Here is a 22,520-nt window from a genome sequence, read left to right as displayed (position 1 = left end):
ATCATCCAACACTACATAATCATCCTCTTTCTTCTCATATTGCTGCAACAGATCTTTGTACAACACTTTCTCATTGACTATGACATCCCTGCTTCTACAATTTTTTGATTTTCAAAATTCCAAAGCCTATAACCGAATTCAAATCCAACAAATATACATTTCTTTGAAGCTTCCAGCTTGGTTCTATTTTCATAATCTATATGATCAAAAGCTTCACAACTGAAAGTCTTGAGAAATAATAACTCACCTTCTTACTAGTCCATGCTTCCTCTAGAATACCATATCCCAAAGGAGTAGAGGGACCTCTATTAATCAAATATACAACAATATTGAGAGCCTCTGCCCACATGTGTAAGGGCAACCTAGCATGCAACCTCATGCTCCTTGCATGCTCCATTATAGTCCTATTCATGCATTTAGCCACTCCATTTTCCTGTGGAGTCCTTGGAATAGTTTTCTATTTACGAATACCATTAGTGGAGCAATAATCTTCAAATTCATGACTGCAATACTCACCACCATTATCAGATCCAAGACATTTTAATTTCTTACCAGTCTTATTTTCAACCAAGCATTTCCATTTTTTAAAAGTTTGAAATACATTAGATTTTTGTCTAAGGAAATAAATCCATAATTTTCTAGTTGCATCATCAATAAAGATAACATAGTAATGAGAGCCACCAAGGGAAGATACTTGAGCCGGTCCCCATACATCGGTATGCACAAGCTCTAATTTCTTCTTTTTATTTTCCTTCGTAGTCTTCACAAAACACACTCTCTTTTATTTTCCATACACACAACTTTCACATAAATCTATATTAACACATTTCAGACCTAGTAAAACTTTTTTTGAATGAAGCACTTATATACCTTTCTCACTTATGTGCCCAAGTCTGTTGTGCCACAATGCTGTATCAGAATTTATAACAACTATTTGTTCTCCTTGCTGAACTACAACAACTGTTCCTGAACATTCATTTTTCTCTAAAACAATTAAAGTAGAAGGAACAATATGACCTATACAAAGATATAAGGTGCCTACTTTCAAACCTTTTGCTACTACAAGGGAACTTTTTGAAACCTTCAAATTTTTATCATTGAAAGTAATTACACAACCCTCATCACCAAGTTGCCCTACTGAAATTAAATTCCTACTCAGCCTTGGAACATGTCTTTCCTGATGTAGTAGCCAATGATTCCCATTTTGCAACTTAATTTTAACTTTTCCCTTTCCACCAATCTAACAAGGTTCATTATCCCCCAAATAAACAAGCCCAAAATCCTCTTAGACATAATCAATGAAATAATCTCTATGAGGTGTAGAATGAAATGAAGCACTAGAATCTAAAACCCATGAATCATCAACACTTTCTAAAGATAGAAGAATTACATCCTCTTCAGATTTGTTACTTGCCACATTTGCCTCCTTGTCTCCATCTAGTTTATCTCCTTCATTTTTCTTTCAAGTCCAATGATCTTTCTTTTTATACCCTAGTTTTCCATAGTACTAGAAGTCATTTGGTTCTCTCAATTGAGACTTCCTCCCTTTTGACTTTCCTCTTGATTTCCCATAATTTTTGGAATTACTTCCTCTCTCACTCATTTTGCCTTGACTTTGTGCATTCAAAGCACTTCCTGATGTAGATCTAACTAAGGATTTCCTATGAGTTTCCTCACTTAAAATAATTCCGATCACATCATCATATTTTAGGGTACTAGATCCAGGAACAAAATTACTCACAACCATTACCAAGCCATTCTAGCTTTTAGGCAAAGAACACAAAATCAAGAGATACCTAATTTCTTCATCAAAATTGATACCCAAAGAAGATAAATGACTAGTAATAGTATTAAACTCATTTAAATGATCTACAAAAAATCCACCTTCTATCATTTTCATATTAAATAAATGCTTCATTAGAAATACCCTATTTGAAGTAGAGGGCTTTTCATATAGTTTCACTAGGGTTTGCATCAACTCTTTTGTTGTCTTTGCTTTTGTAATATTAAATGCCACCAATGGTGTTAGGCATAATGGAATGCTTCCAAGTTCCTTTATGTCCAAGAGATCCCAGTCATCATTTGACATAGATCCTTGATTCTTGGTTTTGCCTTCCAATGACTTTCATAAATCCTTTTGATAAAGATAGTCTTCCATTTGCATCTTCCATAATTGAAAGTTTTGCTTGTTAAACCTGTCAACCCTCAGCTTACCCTCGTTTTCCATTGCTCCCACTCAACCATGAGAATCCTACTAAATTATGAGACTTTCCTACAGAGGATAACTAAAAAAACAACCTCGCTTTGATACCACTTGTTAGGAATAAACCACGAACATAAATAAAAATTACATGCAAATATGAACAATATCATAAAATAGTAGATCACATAGAAAAGAACAAAAGACACCAAGATTTAACGTGCTTCACCCAATCCTTGGGCTACATCCACCAAACAAAAAGTCTAGTATTATTACGATCCAATGATTACAACCTAATTACAACTTGTAATCCCTTACAGCTCAATACTACTGCAAGAACCAATTTTTGCATCACTCACTATGAAACAATCCCTAACCCTAAGCCCTTTTATAAAAGTATTTTTGCCACTTTAGGGTTAGAACATGTCAATTATAAATTGGTGAATATTGGCCCATACTTTAGTGATGAATCGACGAATAGTACCAAAAAATTTATGAAGTATGTATAGTACTTCCCTGACCAGTCACCACAAACTAATACCCTACCTCACCTCTTCCTTAGTAGTGAATTGCTGCCTTTTGTTTTTAATGACTTCTTTCCTTTACCATCTTAGAACATGCTCTATTAGGTAATTTCCCTTTGAAGACGAGGGATTTTTCTCTGCTATGCTCTTCCCTTTAGCCCCCCTCTCTAGAGTCTTCTCCTTATGTGAGAGATCCACATTGGGAGCCTCTGTATCTATGGAATCCACAATTATCACCTCTTTGTCTTGGGAAGTTTGCTAAGGTTGCTCACTTATTTGCCCTTCCTCTAACACTTCACTGGTAGATGCTTGTTGTGGCTCTCTCTCTTGTTCTACTTGAACTTGTTCTTTGTTGGTGTTTGGAGGAAGAGGGGTAGCCGATCCCTTATATACACAAAATGTAACATGCATGGGAGATGGTAGGGCTACTTTGGGTCCTTGCGGCTCGGGTAGCAACTGACTCCATTCCTCCTATTGAGGTTGATTAGTCAAAGTGTCCCTTATCTTGTCTCCCACCAATTCAGTACAAACTGGCATACAATCAAAATATGACATTTGAAAGACATCAGTGCCTTTTCCCTCCTGCTCATCGATCCATTATTGTAGCTCATCTTCTCATGTAGTAGATTGAATAGGTTACTCAAGAATGGATGGTAGTGTAACTGTGGAGCTTATTCTCCATTCTAATTTCATGGATCTTGCAAGATGAGTCCTCTAGCTCAAAGGAAGGTTATCCTCATCATCCTCATCATCCTCATCATCCTCTTCTTCTTCTCCTTTAGGGATAACTTCCAGGATTGATGGGAAAGGAATCACTCTCCTAATCACCTTTTGCCTCCTCTTGATCAGAGTCTTAATCTTTCTTCTCTTAATAGTAGATGGGGAGGCTTGTACCTCTTGTTGAGGTGGAGACACCTCTTATACTTCCATTTTAGCTCCTCCTTGATCTTCCTCCATTGGTGGTAGTTGAGGATTGTCCTGGTTCTATATAGCTTCAATATTTTTTGACCCTTGTACATTTTCTTCCCTTGGCTATGGAGGTGCTTGGGTTGCTTCCTCTTCTGGCTTGGCTTGTTGAGGAGAAGCCCTCTTCCTCTTACCTTTACCTTTTTGAGCCCTATAATATCTGACTTGTCTATCAAGTTGGTCCACTATTTTTGGTCTCATTAGTGACTGAGCTATAAATGTAGACACTGTGACCTTAGCTCCTCAACCTTTAGCTAGGTAGGCTTGAGCATGGAAGACCACCGCTTGAGGAATTGGATCCAAATTGAAAGGTTTTTTGATCCAATCCTTGTCAATTTGATGACATGCCTAGCCCTATGATTGATGTTTGAGCTTTCTTCTTTGTCAATCTCGGCATTCATGACAGGTCGATCACCAATTTTGTCCCTATTGAACAATAGATCGAGAACATCCTCTGTATCTTATTAAATAACCTTCAAAGGGATCTTTACTTTCAAGGCATTGCTTGCCAGATACAGAGTCATCCTATAATAATCCCTTATATAGATATCATAGTCATCCACTGCATTCATCTAGTGATCCTCAATTGCATCTTCATGCTGAAATTCTTGCTAGCCAAATATTATACCCTTCCAATGTTATCAAAATAATGGTGAGGAGAGTTATATTCCTCCAAAGGATACTGATCCCATTCAGGCTCAAAAGATAGAATATATTATCTCTGGACCACACTAAATGGTCCTATCATAATAGGCCATACCCATGTTATTTTATGCTATTTCCTAATTCTGTCATTTTGTCACCTATTATCTAGTAGTGTAAATTGAATACTAATCTATTAAAGCATTCTCAATACTAAAAATAGTAAACACTTATGATAGGATGAATATGGTTATCACCACCAAAGGAAGCAAACCAAGAATGGTAGGCTTCTCATGATATAACCAATGATGAAGTGGATGTGTCCCTGATAGGTAGAGATGTGTGCTCACGATTGTGCTCAAGCTTCAAGTGGATGGATTGTGTGCATGGAGGATGGTTTTAACAATGGAGGTATTGAGAAATTTCAACATTATAATGGTATTTTGGTGGTTTTCAAGCTCTCAAAATAGTATTATAACATTGCATAAAAGGTGGATGATCTTTACGAAGGGAGAGGGTTCCATTTATAGGCTAAGGGGTAGAGAGATGGATGGTTAGGATGCAAGGATGAAAAGATGCTGAGGGAGGGTCAAGATGCACTCAAAAGGGAGCACATGGATTGTGTTTGTTTAGCACCAATAGGGAGGTGACACTTGTCACAAGGAGGATGAGTGAGAGAGGATAGGATATTCATTGGTCAAAGGAGTAATGAGGGAGGTTGAGTATGTAAGAGGGATGTAAGAGTCATAAAGGGAGGTGTAAGAGGTGTGGTCAAGTTTGTTGACTTTGGCTTGGGTTAGCAAGTCTTAACCCTTGCTTAAAGTTGTGCACATGTTTAGGAGGGGGATTAGGATTAGCTTAGAAAGGGGGTTAGGGGGTAAGTAGCTTAGCTTTGATGGGATGGGTTAGTTAAGTGGCTAAGTGAGTTTAGTATGGGTGAATGGGTTGGATTAGGGGTTAGGATAGGGTTTAGGAATGCTTTTAGGGTTTGGATAAATTATTGAATGATTTATTTAATAAAATGAGGATATGTGATTAAATTAAATAGATTTGAGGATTTATTTAATTTAATAGAGTAATAGGAATTTAATTAATAAATTAATTTTGGGTGATCATTTGATATTATCAATTGGACTATAGTTAATTAAATAAATTAATTAACTAGGGGATGATGATTAATTAATTAAATAGTAAATATTTAATCAATAATGTCCTATGAGATGACTAAATATGATTACTTATTGATGTAATTAGATTTAGGTGTTTACATTTTTCCCCTCTTTGACATAGTGTTGAAACAACACTATTTCAAAGAAGTTCGAATATAAACAATGCGAAGAAGATTGCCCAAAGCAACATGGTTGACCCAGTTTTAAATAGAAGAGGAGAGAATGGACCAGGTGATGCCCCCTCAAGAAGGTGGTGGGGAGAGAAGGTGAGGCCTGACAACTTCTTGAAAAGTACAAGAATCAAGAGCGAGCAGGAGGATTGAGAGTGGCTAAGAGAGGGGTTTGAGGAAGCTTATACTCTCACTATGGGAGAATGATCCAAAGGAAAACCTTGTGCACAAGGATAAACAAGGGGTAAGAACACTGGTTACAAGGGGAGGGGGGTTGATCGGTTGCTTAAATTGAACCCAAGGAAGTGATTTGGAAGATGTTAGGGTTAAGATTCTAGGATTGGGATTGGGATGACTAAAATTATGATTGATGTAGAAGCTATGATTATGATTGATGCAGGATTTATGATTTGATGCAGGAGCTATGATGATGATTGATGTAGGATCTATGATGATGATTGATGTAGGAGCTATGATTATGATGGAAGCAAGAGCTATGACTATGATGGATACTAGATTGGATACTATATGAATGATAGATTGGCTGGATCATGATGGCAGTATTAATTGGATGGGATGCTTTAATAGGATGGCATGTTTTGATAGGATGGGATTCTTGGATATAATGAGATGTTTTGAGAGAATAGAATGCATGGATAAGATGGGATGTTTTGATAGGATGAGATGCTTGGATAGGATGTGAGTGTGAAGGAATTTAGTGAAGCTTGAGCATGGGGGTGTTCCAAAGGGGAGTACCACCATGTAATTGAGAACTTATTTTGATATAGGAATAGTGGGGATATGCCAAGGTTACTAAGAACATCAAGGCCTTTGCACAAATATTACATAGGATTGACTCAAAACAAACATGCAAGGATTGCCCTAGCATCACACATGAAACTCAGAGGAATCAAAGTGCAAATGATATTGGGTAACCCACAAAGAAAATGATAGTTCCCAAGTGCACCATGTAACCACAAGTGATCACATGTTTGGACTATGCAAGGGTCATATGAAATTGACTCACAAGCTGAAAAGAAGAAGATGAAAGCAAGATCAAAACCTTGTGCTTGAATTGCCCCATTCGTAGCACACCATAATATAAAATATCATGGTGACCTTAAGGAGGGAACATCACAAATCACTTGGAAAAGATACATTAAGAACCAGACTTGAAATCTCGAAAAGAAAATAAATCGAAAGAAAATGTAAATCCATGAAAAAGTAACCTTTTGCCAAAGAGATCAGTAGGACTAGATACTGATAGACCAAGATCAGATGAGAGGAAGGATGCATCCTGCAAGGATCTATCGATAATATCAAGGTCTAGGATGAGCTAGGCAATCAGAACTCTTTAGGACAACATTTTGATGATAAGGGATCTTGTATGAGGATTCACTAGAGCACCTAACAAAGATAATTGTGATTGTGTGATCGAGCATGAACTAACACGAAGAGATGAGAGATATACAATGAGACCAAGATAAGGATTAACATGCAAGGAATATACAACTGATAGATCAAAGGATTTACAAGGGATTGCTACACAAAAGTTCAACATGACAGGATAGCAACAGAAAAGATAAAGATGAGAAGATAGTAGATAAAAAGATTAAGATGAGGAGATAGAGGGAAAGCATAGGATGAGAAGAGAAAGGGGATAAAAAGCTTGGGATGTGAAGATAGTGGATAAAAAGCTCAAGAGGAGCTGATAGTGGAAGAAAAGCTCAAGATGAGGAGATAAAGGGGATGAAAAGCTTAAGATGAGAAGATAGTTTGTAAAAGCTTAAGATGGCGGGAGTAAAAAGCTCAAAATGAGGATATCGTGAAAAAACTTAGGATGAGGAGATAGGGGATGAAAAGCTCAAGGAGTGGGAAGGATGCATCCCAATGATGATGATTGGGGTGTGACCAAGGCTTGCAACAAGGATGGGTAAGTGATTAAGAAGGTGATTGGATAAGTTAAAAGGATGTGTGATGGGATGGTGTAGTAGATGGTAGATTTTAGGAGCATTAGGATAGGAATGGATGACATTGGGTAGGTGGGGATAGCCTAGAGCTAGATACTAATAACAAGGGATGTACCCGATGATGGAAAGATGGAGAGATGGTGGGAAGTGCAGAAAAGGGTATGACTAGTAGAAGGTTGGATATTGTTTTGGGGTAGAACTAGATGAAAATAGGGCTAGAATGGGGGGGCAGGGAATAGACACAACATGGTCTCCAAGGAATATAGTGCCCCTACTTATATGTTATTCAAGAGGAGGTTACATAAGGGGTGGGATAGGATGGGAGATTTGGTCAACAAGAGGAGAAGGGAGATAGATGAATGCTAGGAGGATTTTTTTTATGTAGAGTATGATAGGATCTAGGGTTGGAGGATAAGAGGATAATGAGGTAGAGGGAAGCTATGATAGGAAAGGTGAATGAGCAGGGAAGATAGGGGATAATAATATTGGGTAGATGAGTATGATGGAGGGCTTATATGGATGGAAGGGTGGGTGGATAAAGGATAGGTGGATAGAAACTATGATGGGAAATGGATGTTAGAAGGATGACCAAAAGCATGTATCTAGTGGTGGACTTCATTTTTTATCAAGATCCAAAGGAGGATGGTGGTGAAATGGATGGGATTTAGTTAGTATGGTGGGATACGATGGGAAGAATGGGTGATGGAAAGTGCCCCCAAGTGTGCAGAGCATTTGGATGGAGGGATTACACATGACACTTGTTTGCCAAGTTTTCATCATGGTACTTATCCATGGTGCTTGAATTGGCAAGTTTTCACCAGTGGATGATTTTATAAATTTATAATTTTTTCTTTTCTTTTTTGACTTTTGCGATGCATTTTTACTCATAGATGTTGGTAGGAAGGAGGGAGTTGAACATGATTGGATTATACAAGTAGAATGATGGGTGAGAGTTGGCAGGTAAGGGATGGGAAAGACATGAGGCTTGTGGGTAAATGAAAAGATCATCATTGGCACACACCTTGAAAGGTGATAAAATAGTAGGAAAGATGGTGCTGAATGAGGTTAAGGAGAAAATTGAGGAAGAGAAATATAAGGACTAACAATAAAGTTGGAAGATGGAGGATGTGATTTTTAGGATAAGAAGCATATGGACTAAGAGTGGGTTGGGTGGGTGAAGGATGTATATATGGAGATTTGGATAAAGGATGAATATGTGAGGCTTTTTGAGTAGCATGAATGGATGCCAATTGAGAATTTTCTTGGAGATGCATTTCTTTTATGAGCATCCTAGAATTCCACATGATTTTTGACTTTTTGAGCTTGGGCCTTTGTGGGCTCTTGACTTTTTCTTTGATTTTGACCAAATGCTTCTCTTCTAGAACATGTATTTTAGAAGGGATATGTTGATACTTCAATTTTTGTGGATTTATGGATTTATGCTTTTTAATTTTGGCATCCAATATGCTTCTATTAGCCATGGGATGGGAACACGAGCATGGAGGATATGGAGGGATAGGGTTTGAAGGTTTGAAAGGATTCAAGGGAGTGCCTTTGATGATCTAGCCTATGGATTTGAGGGGATGGAAGGATGGATTGGAAGACAAGATATGGATGCATATAATTACCCAAAATGGATGGGGGGAATGAAGGATATGGGCCAAAACATATGGAAATGGGGAAGGAGTAGGCCCCAAAATAGATGGAGGAGATAAAGGATTCATATTAGGTATAGAAGGACCCAAAATGGATGAAGAGGATGGGGGATGTAGATAAGAGATATACATACCCAAAATGGAGGGTTAGAAATAAGTAATAGGATAAGGGCCCAAAATAGATGTAGAATAAGATGGATGGGAACGTTGGCGTGGAGATGGAAGGACTTGTGACCATGCAGGAATAGCGGGGATGCCAACATCTAGAGATACATTTTTATTTCTTTCATCAATACAATGTTCATTATTTGGAACACAAGATGTGAGTCCAATACTAGCTAAAGCAGTTGAAGCTAGGGATAGGATAGTTAGTTCTTCTTCTATTGATCTATCATCATGGATTATAGGGTATGTATGATCATGAAGCAGAGGGGATGGAAGGAGAGGATCTTGATTTGGATGGGTGGGTGGAAAGGGATCTTGAGATGGAGTAGGTATGATGGTAGGATTTGGATATGGAGGGGATGGTGACTACTCTTTGGAGGGAATGAATGGTAAAAGTGGATCATGTAGGGGAAGAAGGGAGATGGTGGGTTCTTGTTTCACCTACTATCACCTATTATCTAGTAGTGTAAATTGAATACTAATCTATTAAAGCATTCACAATACTAAAAATAGTAAACACTTATGATAGGATGAATATGGTTATCACCACCAAAGGAAGCGAAAAAAGAATGGTAGGCTCCTTATGGTATAACCCATGATGAAGTGGATGTGTCCTTGATAGGTAGAGATGTGTGCTCGTGATTGTGCTCAAGCTTCAAGTGAATGGATTGTGTGCATGGAGGATGGTTTTAACAATGGAGGTATGGAGAGATTTCAGCATTATAATGGTGTTTTGGTAGTTTTCAAGCTCTCAAAATAGCATTATAACATTGCATGAAAGGTGGATGATCTTTGTGAAGGGAGAAGGTTCCATTTATAGGCTAAGGGGTAGAGAGATGGATGGTCAGGATGCAAGGATGACAAGATGGTGATGGAGGGTCAAGATGCACTCAAAAGGGAGCACATGGATTGTGCTTGTTTAGCACCAATAGGGAGGTGACACTTGTCACAAGGAGGATGAGTGTGAGAGGATATGATATGGGTTGGCCAAAGGAGTAATGAGGGAGGTTGAGTATGTAAGAGGGACGTAAGAGTCATAAAGGGAGGTGTAAGAGGTGTGGTTGAGTTTGTTGACTTTGGCTTGGGTTAGCAAGTATTAACCCTTGCTTAAAGTTGTGCACATGTTTAGGAGGGGGATTAGGATTAGCTTAGAAAGGGGGTTAGGGGGTAATTAGCTTAGCTTTGATGGGATGGGTTAGTTAAGTGGCTAAGTGAGTTTAGTATGGGTGAATGGGTTGAATTAGGGGTTAAGATAGGGTTTAGGAATGATTTTAGGGTTTGGATGTTTTATTGAATGATTTATATAATAAAATGAGGATATGGGATTTAATTAAAATAGATTTGAGAATTTATTTAATTTAATAGAGGAATAGGGATTTAATTGATAAATTGATTTTGGGTGATCATTTGATTTTATCAATTGGACTATAGTTAATTAAATAAATAAATTAACTAGGGGATGATGATTAATTAATTAAATAGTAAATATATCATTATGAGATGACTAAATATGATTACTTATTGATGTAATTAGATTTAGGTGTGTACAGTCATAAGCAAACAAGAGTTCTCAAGCGATCTCCAGTAGAATGAGTCTGTCACTAGGATACCTAGGGAGCTTCTTGGGATTTATCATTGTACCCACTACCCTCAAATATGTGAATGTTTGATACTAGATGTATTAGGCTCCAACCTCTAAAATCTTTGCAGTTGCCTCCTCTGACATCTTCTTCATATAATTCCCCTCAATGAACCAGATTATTATGAATATAAATGCATCATTCACTATTATATATTCCTTGTTGTGCTCTAGAAGCTTCTTTTTCACCAGTTGAGGATACACTATATAGGGCCAGGCATTTGCATCTTGCATGCTACCCTTTTTGTAGAGCCTTGGATAATATTTTGCCCTTGTTGCTAATAAGTATACCAAATATAATGTCATATAGAACTTTCAATTTTTCTTAACTGTCATCAACTTCTCATCCAAGTTTTCACTGAGAATGGAAGCCCAATCAATTAGCATCCTCATCGTCTTGATAGTTTCAATAAAGTGCACCATTCAAATATTTAGGTGCCTTGACACTGGCAACCCCATGAATCTACTAAAGAGTATGATAGAATATCCAATATCTTCCTTCATATATCCTCTCGTCATGTCCACTTTGCCTGTTTTACGCCCTAAAGGAGTCTTCTCAATAAGATACAAGGATTGGATGATTTCAAATGCTTCCTCAACATGTTCCCTATACCACCTTTTAGCTTGGTGATAGGTTAATCTAATAAATTGATCTGCTCTCAAAAGATGAAGCACCTTCTCTATGTTCTTGGGTCGAAGATCCAGGACAATTTGTCTAGTTATACTCTTCATGACCTTTTCTTTAGAAACATAATTCTCAGCAAGTGTCATAATTAGCTCTAAGGACTATATTGATGTTGGGTGTGATGATGCATTGACAAGTCCTAATCGAATCAGAGAAAATATCAATGGGGACCTCTTTGTCAGTTTGTTGCACAATACTAAGAATGCACTCAAATTTGTATGACCCAATTCGGTGTTCTATATCTCTGAATAATCATCTTGAAAATGTTACTTTGTTAGAATGCCATGAAACTTGAACACCACAGGTTTTTAAACCATCTTTGTAGCAAAGAAGGACAATGAAGAAGCCATTAAATATGCACAAAAACAACATCTATGAGTCCAGAGTCAAAGAAAAATTGATTAATTGAAACCCTAATACAAACACAAATGAAACCTAGAAAACCTAATTGCTCAAAAACATCGAAAAAACCTAATTTTTAACCCTTCTATAAAAAAAGGGTGCATTTGACATGCCTGATTGGTGTGTTAGGTGCATCTTATCCTTTGATTAAGCTTTTTTTTAAATCAAAAAATGGGGTGCGCAATAGTGCACCTCATGAGGTGCGCTGATTTGTGCACCCTATTTACTCTAGTGCAAAAAGGGTCTTTTAAGTATTTTAATGTACACAGTTGCACACCTAAATAGTTGTTCAACTGTGCACCTTTTGTCTAGGTGTATATTCAATTTGTTAATTTTTAAAACATTTTAAAAGTTTTTTAGTAAAATAAAAAGGTGCATAGTAGTGCACTTGAGTAGGTGTGCTACTGTACACCTTTTTGGGTGTTTTAATGTTGATTCTCTGTGTGCAGGTTGAGGAAAGAAGTGAAGATGTACACCTCAATAGGTGTGATGGCATGATATGGGAGCTGGAAAAAGAAGAAAAAAGAAAAGCGAGGAGGTAAAAAAGGGGGGGTCCCCAGGTTTTATAGACCTAGGACCTAGCACACCCCTTGGTATTGCGTAGTTGCACATCACCAAGATGTGATACCTCCACTTTAACTTTTGGTGCACTAGCACACCTGATGAGGTGCACTAGCACACTTGATGATGTGCACTACTGCTTTTTTTTTTTTTTTTTTTTCTGCAAAAACATGACTTAGCTCTGATATGATGTTTTTTGGAATTTGGAATTTCAAACCAAGTCCCAGAATTGACTAAAAATACTAGGTAAAACCCTAAAAAGACTCATACCTAGGACTAGGGATCTAGAAAGCTAAAAAATAAAGTAGGGGGTTTGTGTGCATTGTGAAACCACAACAATATCCATGATGTCCTCAAAATTATCTCCCATTTCAGCTATGAACTCATTGATTTGATAAAGAATAGGTTTGTCTTTCTTCCAAAATACAACAACTTTTGTGTTGGCATTATGGTCAAAGTTTGTTTATTAGTCACTCACACTTAGTCAATTGGTTAGTAACTACCAAATTATCTTGCAATTTATAGTGTTAACTAAGAAATCCATTTACTATCTAGTTCTACAGTTGCTACCGAGTTCCAGTATCCACATTCAATTCACACTGAGTAGAATCTACCAAGTTTATCAATGACAATACAAACCAAGCTTCATAGTACTAACTAAGTTGCACAATGTCAATTATGTTCTCCAATGTCTATCGAGTTTGCAGTATTAGTGATGTCAATCTAGTGTTGACTGAGTCAAGGAGTGTCAATCGAGTGATTCAGTTTATATGCTGAGTTTCATAGTGTTCACTAAGTCACTGGAGCTAACCGAGTTCAAACTACTTTGAAGTGAATAGTATGAAATGAGATTCTACATATACTAAGTGTATGACAATGCCAAGTGTTGACAATGGTTGTTTAGTATCAAGACCTTGCCAAGTTTTTCTTTAGAACTTGAGTGCCAGTAGTTGGGATGACTTTGTGATCTTGATTGAAACTTATGTTGTAACTAACTTTGTTGAATTGTAATTTGGAATGGTATATATGTAACACATTTTATCACATCCAAACATGGAATATAGAACATATGATGTGAATATAAAGAGCAGAAGTGCAAAGTAAAAAGGCTATAGGAAGTATAAGGAGCAACAAAGATTTATCTATCATAGCAAGGTGATCATTACATTTCAAAGGTATCTCAACTAGAAAACTAGAGTTGCAGATTAGAGATTAGCCACTAGTTCATCCTAATAGGTGTATCAGCTAAATCTTTTAACCCAATAGAGTTAATAGTCTTTGTCAAATCTCTTTACGGAGTCCATACTTCATTGTATGTTTTGTAAATCCTTTTACAAGGTGGACCTAGTAGTCCTTATTGCTCCTAACAGGGTAGACCATTAGAAGTGATCAATCGAAAGCCTTAACTGAAAAACTTTATACTATAGCAGCTTATGGGTATCATCCCCACCCCAATTTTACTTTCTATTTAGAAAGTTTCTAGGTCACCATATCTTATGTCAATATGTTATGAATGTTTTACTATTTTCATTATTTCATGCATGCAATTAGATTAGAATATTTTATGAAGGATTAATTGGTGAAATAAGTTGAAGTTTTATTGGTTACTTGATTCACACCCCCCGTAACCTTGTCTACCTCATATTTACAACAATTGGTATTAGAGCATTGTGGTTCTTAGAGAAGAAGTGTAACAACTTGAGAGAAGATTAGAGGCAATAGAGGTGTACAAGCTGGATAAGGCTATTGACAATGATAATTTGGACCTTGAATTGGCTATTGGGCATTTGAATAAAGAAAAGGAGAAACTCTCTCAATCATAAAAAATAAGAAAAGATCTTGCAATACAAATGAATGACAATCTCTACACTAAAGAAAGAATTGAAGATATTTTTCCTTAAAGGAACTTAGATGAAGTTGATGATGCAATCATAGATCTACTTGAAAAGAATTCCAATCTTCAAGAAGAAGTTAGAAAGTTGGAAAGAGAACAAGAAATTTAGTTAGTAAGATTATGTGAAGTCATGGAAGAAAAGATAAAGCCAAAGAAGAGATCGAAGGAAAGAACAATGAAATTCAACAGATCCCTTTAGCAGGCAGACTTCATTGATTAGCTCACTGATGCAGATAAAGAAATCATGAATCTAAGATCATAAAATGAAAGATTGCAGAATAATCTAAACAATGAAAAGAAAACCAATGAAAGAATGTTAAAATCTTAAGCAGACATGAATTAGTTGTATGGGCAAAGTAAGTACAGATAGAAAGGAAAAACAGGAATAGGATACATAGAAGAAGGTTACTCATCCAAGCAAGGAGCTCAAAAGAATCAAAGGCTTACTTGAAATAATTTTGGTAAATTAGGTCATACATCAAACAAATGTTGGAGTAATGGTAAAGTAAAATTCAATGGAAAGTGTTGCAATTGCAACAAGCATGGTCATAGAGCAATTGAATGCAAGGAGAAACCTAAGTTTAAAGGTAAATGTCACAAGTGCAATAAACATGGACATAAATCTTTTAAATGCAAAACTAAGATATTGAATCCACTAGAATAGATTATAAAAGCTATATTCAAATGGGACTACAACACTTGGTGTAGATGCCACTACTGTGGAGAATTTGGGCACATTGGAGCAAATTGTGTGAAACCTCATATGAGGACAAGAGACACCACTAGAAGATGTTTTATTTGTATAGAACTTAAACATCTTGAAAAGAACTGTATGAACACTAGAAGAGTTGAGGATGAAAAGAAAGCTAGAGTTGAAAACATCAGAAAGTAGATGAGGCAACAATGGATTCCTAAATCTTCTTAGAATGCAAGTTTGAGTCATGAAGTAGACGTCACTCAAGAGTTGGGTGACTCAAGCATATCAACTTGAATTCCCTGTGGAATGACTTGAATTGAGACTCTAAAGTGGATATATCACATTAGTTCCAACCAGTTAGAAGGAAATATCCATATCAACATTTAAGATGCAAAGGGATTACCAAGTGACTATAGAACTCAAGACCTTACCGAGCTAGGTCAGGTTGTAAGACCCTACTGAGCTAGGTTAGGATACACTGAAACATTGTGTGGATACCAAGCTATGAATGACTTTGCTGAACATTAAGGTTGAATCGAGTGGAAGATATTCTATCACTAAATGAGAAAATGTACCAAGCATTAATGGCATTTGAAAAGTGAAATTTTTTAAAAGGAAGGAAATCAAATTCATTTATCATCATCAATTTTCAAAGAACTATTTGTAAAGAATGATTTATGTGCTTCCAAGAAATTTGTGTGTTTGTTGCTGAAGATTTTTATGTTTTCATAAATCCTACTAAGCATGGCATCCTCCAACATTAAAACTAGGAAAGGGTTTGACATGTTGGTTCATGGAATTGAATGGAAGGCACCAGATTTCAAGTTGAGTCTGACAATCGCAGAAGCGCTTGGTCCAACTGGAGCTCAATCTTAGATTCCACCCAAGGTATTACTTGTTAATGATATCCATTCACATTTTTTTTGTTCAATACAAGAACTTGGAACCCTAGAGATGGATGAGTCTTTGAAGATGTTATGTGTGAATGGTATGTTGAAACCCAAGCATCAACATTTGGAGACCAAGGGTTTAATGCACATTCCACATATGCCCCCAAATTTTCAAATTAGATGGATAAGGTTTATCCTCAACTATCTACATAATGGGAAGTTATGGTTGGAAAAACTTATTCAAATCATAAAGAAAATGATTCATAGGATAATAGGCTTCTCGATGTTAAACAAAGCTAAGACTACCAAAACCCTAAGTTAGGTAGAATTAGAAAACAAGACTCTTGCTGAGTGGAATGGAAGAGGAATGAAGATCAGCAATGTGACTGACATGGAGCTGAAATTTTGAATTCATGTGATTGCCTATAAGATCTATAGCTCTAGTCATCTCAATAGTATGTCGTGTGAGGTAGTTGATCTGATTCTCAAGGTAGAGAAGAGCAACATGTCCTTTGACCTTGTCAAGCTAATGCTGAATCAATTCAACAAGAACATGGAAAGAATCAGAACTTAAAATAAAAATTGGTATAATTTTGGTGCACTTTTAACTTGTTTATTTTTCTATGTGCAGAATTTTTTCCCTTTTAAAGGCTCAGTTGTATGGAGAAAAGATGTACCAGTGTTACATTAGATTAATGAATATATAGTAGAGATGGGTGAGAACTTTGTTAGTATTATGGACAATTATTTTGATTCATTTAAGCAAAAGATAAATAGTGGATATAGAATTCAAAATAAACTCTTAGAAGATCACAAGGATGGTTTTTGTTTCATGGTGAGCTATGACAAAGTGTACTTTCAAGTATTCAAACCTAGAGTGGTGTGGGTTAAGCCTCTAAGCTATGAGGTTAACATTGATGACACCAAGGATATCATTGAGGCATTTTTGAATGAACCTGTTGATCCAAGGCCACATATTTTGGTACTTATGTTGAAGCTAAAGCTAGAATAGAACTTGAAATCAAGCTTCCTCAAGTAGTCATTAAAGGAAAGAAGAGGATAGAAAAGCTAAGGCAAGAAAGTTATACTCTCCTATTGTCTGAAGGAAAAGGAGATGATGTAGAAGAAGATGAAGTAGAGGATGAAACATATGAAACAAAGTCTAAAGAAGAAGATCCAATCAGGAACAAAGGTAAGGTTATCATAACCAGACCTACCGAGTCATCTATTGTAGTATTCACAAGAAGAGCATCAAGGTCTAGAAAGAAATTAAAATTAGGTGAGGAGGATGCAAATGAAGTTATTCTCAAGAAGCCTCCACCTACATTTCAAGAAAAAATAAAGGAAATATAAGGAGGAGATGGAATGGAAAATTTCAAATCTCTCAGATATGAAATAAGGAGTGCAAATGAGAAGAAGCAAATTGAAGACATGATGATGTCAAAACTAGGTAAATTGAAATACTCTCCTAATCAACTTGTACATCAAATTCCAAATGAGCTTATGTAAGAAATCAAGCCAAGATGGGAAAATGCTAAGAAAATTGCAAAATAGATTTATGAAAAGACTCTGAGGAAAATCATGCCAAGTCTTAGTGACAAATAGATGAAAGATTCCATGAAGAATAATGAAGAAAAATTCACTCTAAAGTTCAATACATTTCTTGTGTTGATAAAAGACATAGAATCTATGGTGAAGACAACTCCTACCACATGGAAGAACATTTACAACCTTCATAAATTGGGTGATTTTGTTGTTCATGTTAGTGATAAGGAAGATGATGATAATGATGATGAAGATGATGTGGAAATACAAGATGATGTAAATCTGGATGATGAGGAGGAAGAAAAGGAAGCTACCAAGGAGAATCTCCCTGAGATTCAAAGTATTGAGGAAACTAACCCAGAGAAGATTGTAGCAGTAGTGATGGCCTTATTTCCTCATTCTTCGAGCAAAGATTTGATTCCATCAAGCTTAGAGAAAGCTTCTGCCGAGTTGGTTGTGGTAACCATTGCAACACCATGCACCCAACCAATTTCTACACCTATTCAGCTAAGTACCACATTGACTAAAGTGATCAACACTTCATCTACCAAGCAACAAGTGCCTCCACCATCATCAAATTTGGCTACACAAAAACAAGGTATTTCTATTGTTAGTTCTATATCTACCTTTGTTGCTAGCCCTTTTATTTCTATTATTGCTATAATTCCAACTATGCACATAGCAAGTACAAGAATAGTTTAGATCAAGCCTACACCGAGTACAAAAGTTTCTAGTAAGGATAAGGGTAAAGAAGAAGACATTGATCTTGATGAGGATATAGTTATCCCAAATTGGGATATCTCTATTCTAAATCTTGATCAAATGAACATAATAGGTGAACTATTGCAAAAGAGAGCTAAGAAGTAGAAGCTTAGTGAAGAAAATAGTAGAGAAATCCAAGTGCTTGAAGATGTAAAGAACATACTTATGGATGCACTGAGTATTGAGGTTAATAGTGCACAACCTATTTTGGATCAATTGGCAGAAGTTGTCCATAAATTCAATGAAGATTTGACTGGACAAGAAAAGTTTCTATAGAGAGTAGAGAGGAAATTTGAGAACAAAGTATTGGAGAAACATAGAAAATTGCATTAAATGAAATAGAATTGTCTACTACTCTTAGCTCATTGGAATCCTTTACAAATAGTGTAACTTCATTATTTAGAAAATTATGTGATACATCTATCTTCACCCAAGGAATCAAACATAAATTATCTAAGATAGATGAAGATTTTAAGGAAATGCACACCAATTGTCACTTGACCCAAGCTATAGTTCTACTCACTACTCAAAGATTAGATTTCTGACTAATTTGCAAGAAATATTATTGAGGGAAGAAGCTAGGATAAGGGTCACACTTGTAGACATTTAAGGCATGATTCTTACAAACATGGATGCATTGAAAAAACACATTGCATGTGCTAAAATTCTCATCCATGACAATAACTTCTCCATAGTTGATCATATGATGGAGTTATCAATAGAAGTGTAGATTGCATGTCATGCAAGAAAAGTGTTACGCAAAAATTGGGACAAGACAATGACATTGATTTTAAAGGTACATTCTAACTTCTTGTCAAAATTTGGCATTACCATGTAGCATAGACCTTTGGCATTTATGTCAAAAAGGGGGAGAAGATGTGATATATAAAGGGGAGAAGATGGGATATATATATAAAGGGGGAGAAGTATAAGTATGTATATATTGAGAAAGTATAATATGTATATATGTGTATGGGGGAGTATTATAATATTATACATATACATACATAGATAATTAGAAAACATTTGTTACAAAAGCAATTTTTGAAAGATTTCAAAAATAGTTTATGTTGCCGAGTTGAAGATACAGGATGGAGATAAAGAATGTATTGACCTAAAAATTTTGAAAATTTAGTTTTGTATTGATAAGTGTTTTTGTCACTAATGCCGAAAGGAGATATTGTTGATATTATGGTCAAAGTTTGTTTAGTAGTGACTCACACTTAGCCAATTGGTAAGTAGCTACCAAGCTTATCTTATAGTTTATAGTGTTAACTAGGCAATCTAGTTACTACTGAGTTCTATAGTTGCTACTGAGTTCTAGTATCTACATCTAGTTCACATTGAGTGGAATCTACCAAGTTCATTAATGATAGTGCAAATCAAGCTTCATAGTACTAACTAAGTTGCACAATGTCAACCATGTTCTCCAGTTTCTACTGAGTTCATAGTGTTAGTGAAGTTAATCTAGTGTTGACCAAGTCAAGGAGTGTCAACCAAGTGATTTAGTTCATATGTTGAGTTTCGCAGTGTTCACCAAGTCACCAGTGCTAACTAAGTTCAAACTACTTTGAAGTGATCAGTATGAACTGGGCTTCTATGTATATCAAGTGCATGATGATGCTGAGTGTTGACAATGGTTGCTGAGTATCAAAACCTCACATAGTTTATCTTCAAAATTTGAGTACCAATAGTTGGGTAGACTTTGTGGTCTTGATGGAAACTTATGTTGTAGCATACTTTTTTGAATTATAATTTAGATTGGTATATATGTAACCTATTGTATCACATCCAAACATGGAATATAGAAGAACATGTGATGTGAATATAAAGAGCAGAATTGCAAAGTAAAAAGGCTATAGGAAGAATAAGAAGTAGCAAATATTTATCTATCACAACAAGGTGATCATTAAATTTCAAAGGTATCTCAACCACCAAATCAAAGTTTCAGATCAAAGATTAACCACTAGTTCATCCTATTAGGTGTATCAACTAAATCCTTTAACCAGGTAGACTTAACAGTCTTTGTCAAATCTCTTTACTGAGTGCATACTTCATTGTATGTTTTGTAAATCCTTTTACAATGTGGACCTAGCAGTCCTTATTTCTCCTAACAAGGTAGATCATTAGAAGTGATCAATTGTAAGCCTAAACTGCCCAACTTTATATTGTAGTACTAAAGCTTGTGGGTATCATCCCCACCCCAGTTTTACTTTCTATTTGGAAGGTTTTGGGTCACCATATGTTATGTCAATGTGTCATGACTATTTTACTACTTTCATTCTTTCATGCATGCAATTAGATAAAAATATTTTATGAAGGATTAATTGGTGAAATAAGTTGAAGTTCTATTGGTTCCTAATTCACCCCTTCCCCCCTCTTAATAACCTTGTCTACCTCACATTTCCAATGTTTTTGAAGGGAAAAAAATTTGAACATAAAAGAATAAACATACAAGGAGTGATCCAAACTTATATGGATTATTTTTTGATGCTCGAATGCTCTCCATATTCTTTCTTAGTTGGCTTAGTTGCAACTCAACAAGGTTAAAGGATAGATTATTCTTGACCACCTTGTATGCTAGATCTACAGCTTCACATGGAACATTGTTAAGTTGGTTGGAATTGTAAATTTTGTGTGTAATCACATGTATCTCAAACTTAATTTTTATGTCTATAACTCCATTCAACTATATTCCTTTTCCATCCCACTTAGAAAAAGTCTTCTTTGCTAGTTCAACTTGACCTAGGGTTTTTGTGGTTTTAGGTCTATCTAGCATAGGAAACCTAGTAACCCTATAAATCATCTTCTTTGTTATTTGGATAGGTTGGTCAAGCCAGTATTGCATGTCATGAACACGAATGAGAATAAATCTAATCCACTTTCCTTGAAAATCCCTCGGCATGTATAGAATGTTGGTTAAACCATTTGTTTCCAAATACTTATGCTTGGGTTTCAAGTTTCCATCCACACATAATGCCTCATATGCTTGATTCATCTCAAAAGTACACAATTCTTGAATCAAATAGTGATAAAATCACCTAATATCATGTATCAAGAGTACCTTTGGAGGAATTTGTGAATTTTCTCCGACTAGGTCTAGTTCCTCTGCAATCATCAGAAAAAGTTTAAACTTTGGGTCTATGGGTGCTACACTTCTTATCAGCATCACAAAACCCTTCTTAACTTTGTTGCTGGATGAAAATGCCATTCTCTCAGTGACACAAAGATAATTCTTTGATAAATATGATCTAAATTGCTCGGGGGCTCAGGAATTCTCTGCTCTATTTTCTTTGAAATTTGCTATGAAAAACTAAATCTTTGATTCTTTCCTTTTAACCAAAAATCTATTTTCAAGTCACCATTAATGCATCATACATAGGACAACTCAATGATAGCTTGTCCAACTCAGCTAAGTCTTCAACTCGGTAGATACCTTTGAATTGATTAAAACTCCAAACAAGCCATCTATATCCAAGCTTAGTTAGGTATTGCAACCTAACCTTGCTCTTTAAGATCTTGTAACCCAACTTTTCTTGGTAAGGTCTTACAACTCAAATTTTCTTGGTAAGGTCTAAGACTTTACTCCACTTGTTATCTAACTCGGTGATCCCAATGCATCTAAAATACTAATTTGGATCTTCTTGTTTGCTATCTAGAATTGATATGGGATGTTTCCTTTTGGATAATAGTTCTAGTGATCTCCATGGGAAACTAGTTAGAAATGGTTGAGTCACCCAACTCATTGACTTGGGTGTCAACACTTTCATGGATTTGATTTGCATTCTCTAAAGATTTCTTTATCCATTGTTGCCTTATTTGACTTTTGATATTTTTAGCCTTTTCTTTCTTTTCATCTTCAACTTTACCTTGGTTCATATAGTTTCTAGCTAGATGTCCAAGTTTTGTACATCTAAAACATCTCTTTGTAGGGTCTCTCTTCCTCATGTGAGTTCTTATGCAATTTGCTCCAATATGTCCATG

Source organism: Cupressus sempervirens, chromosome 2 (assembly GCF_028749045.1).
Source record: "Cupressus sempervirens isolate cs-2001-9-10 chromosome 2, ASM2874904v1, whole genome shotgun sequence".
In the NCBI taxonomy this organism is placed as follows: Eukaryota; Viridiplantae; Streptophyta; class Pinopsida; order Cupressales; family Cupressaceae; genus Cupressus; species Cupressus sempervirens.
The sequence above is the reverse complement of the archived record's forward strand: the minus strand, read 5'-3'. Positions refer to the sequence as shown.